This window comes from Alexandromys fortis, unplaced genomic scaffold (genome assembly GCF_014885135.2).
Source record: "Alexandromys fortis isolate MF-2015 unplaced genomic scaffold, M_Fortis_MF-2015_v1.1 scaffold_367, whole genome shotgun sequence".
Classification (NCBI taxonomy): Eukaryota; Metazoa; Chordata; class Mammalia; order Rodentia; family Cricetidae; genus Alexandromys; species Alexandromys fortis.
Window position 1 is genome coordinate 605,391 of NW_026068258.1, and position 2,472 is coordinate 607,862.

Sequence of the window (2,472 nt, forward strand, 5' to 3'; positions counted from 1 at the left end):
GAAATAATTACACGGAAACTGTATTCTTTCAAACACTGCCTGGCCCGGCTAGTTCCAGTTTCTTATTGGCTAGCTCTTACATATTGTTCTAACCCATTTCTAATATTCTGCGTAGCCCACGAGCTGGCTTACCAGGGAGGATCTTAACCTGCATCTGTCTGGCATGGGAGCATCATGGCGACTCTTCACTAAGCTTCTTTTCCCCAGCATTCTCCTCTGTCTACTCCGCCTACCTAATTTTCTGTCCTATGAGGGCCGAGGCAGTTTCTTTATTATTAACCAATGAAATCAACAGATAAGATACAAGACCCACCTCCATCACATATTTACCCCCTACTCTTTCCAATTCCTTCCATATCCACTCCCTACCCTCAATTTCATGTCTTCATCTCTTTTTTTTCTCTTCTTTTTTGGATAACCGTGGAGTCTTAATTTGTGCTGGCTATAGATCCTGGGTGTGGAAACCCGACCCCTTTCCCCAGAAGCCATCAACTGTCACAGCTCCTTCGTTAAGGGGTGCATTTGACTTTGAATTTCAATTAGCTTTTTTACAGTCTGGTTACGAAGAAAATTACATATACTAACCGTGCCTGTCAGATATATGAATATGTCTGGGGAGTGTCCAGACCTTTGACATTGCAACATGATCATTAATCTTCGAGGTTTATGCTTGCGTATCACGCAAGTGAGTTATTTTGAAATCCATTAAAAAAAAAAAAAAGCTCACCTCACAATGTTTTAAGTAGTTTTGTGTTGGGCCATGCTCACAGGCTGGGCAAGCCTGACTTGGTCACTCCATCAATCACCATTCTCACGTATCCACGAATCAGGTTTTTGCATCAAGAACATTTAAGATCTGCCCTTCGCTTGGGCTTGGATGAGTCACCCCCGGAACTCTGAAATCTTAGCATCATTACTGGATATTAAGGGGGGGGGCAAAGTGAGCTTTTAAGAGGTGATTAGGGTTTGGCCCTAAGTAGTATCCTTTCATGCAATTAGCTGATTAATAAGTGAATGGATCATCATGAAAGTGGCTGACATCAGAGCCAGTCTGGCTAAAACTCTAGCCCTGTCTCTCACCATGGAAAGCTCTAGGTCCTGCCATCACCCGATGAGACGCCCTCAGCCCAGAGCTGGAACTGAGAGCTCCAGCACCCCTAATTTCCTCACCATCTACCTGATGTGTGGTGGTGCGGACAGAAACAAGACAGACCAAGATGGACGCTCTCCTAGAAAATTTTAAGCGTGCCGTATGCGTCCTTTACTGCAGCCACTGAGCCGTACAATAGGTCAGCACGATTATCCTGTCTAAAGCCTTCTGCCTCTTGACCAGTCACCCCCACTCCCCCATCCATGGTAGCTACCATTCGACTCCATGTTTATGAGCTTAGCCTTCTAAGCATTCTTCATGAGGATGGAACTGTGAAGGGTCTGTCTTTCTGTCCTGGCTCACTTCTCTTGGTATAATGTCCTCCAGGTCCGTCCATCTTGACACAGTGGACAGTTTCATTCTTTTCCCTTTCTCTCCCTCCTCACACCCTCTCTCTGAGACAGGGTTTCTCTGTGTAGCTCTGGCTGTCCTGGAACTCACTCTATAGACCAGGCTGGCTTCCAGCTCACAGAGATCCACCTGCTTCTGCCTTCTGAGTGTGGGGATTAAATGCATGTGCTACCACTGCCTAGCTGAATTCTGTAAAAGGTTGAATTGCACTCCATTGCGTAGGTGTACCACATTTTCTATTCTTTTAAAGAAGTGGGTGGGTGGGTGCACACGTGTGCATATGCACATGTGTATGCAGGTGCTCCTACTCCTGGGGGCCAGAAGGGAGCATCACTCTCTGCCTCTTCCTCTGAGGCAGAACCTGAACTGGGATCACATCTTGGCTAGGCTGAAAGCCAGCAAGCCCCAGCAATCCTCCAGTCTTCCACCCCCTGGGAGCTGAGGTTGCAGAGATGACTCCACTTGAATAACTGCAGAACAAGCGCCCTGAAGACTGAGCCATCTCCTAGCCCCGGTATACCAACATTTTCGTTAAGTGTGTATTGATTTTGTGGGTGCTGGTTGTTTCCATTTCTTGGTTCTGAGAATAATGCTTCAGTAAGCATGGTAGTGCAGATGTTCTCCTGTATGCTGAGTTCATTTCCTTAAGATACGTGCCCGGTAGCTCGATCATATGCTAGCCATGTTTTTAATCTTGCCCAGCACCGCCATATCATTGTCCACAGTTGCTACTAATTCAGATTCTTACCAACCACTATTAGGTTCCTCTTCTTCACAGGTTCATCCTCACCAACACTGTAAGGGTTCTCTTGTCTTTATAGCTTCACCAATATTTGTTATCTTTTGAGTTTTTATTCTTTAGATTGCCACACAAGTATATGCTGTATGCCGAGCATGTTCCTACCCCCTCCCCCTCCATTAGTCTCTCTCTCTCTCTCTCTCTCTCTCTCTCTCTCTCTCTCTCTCTCTCT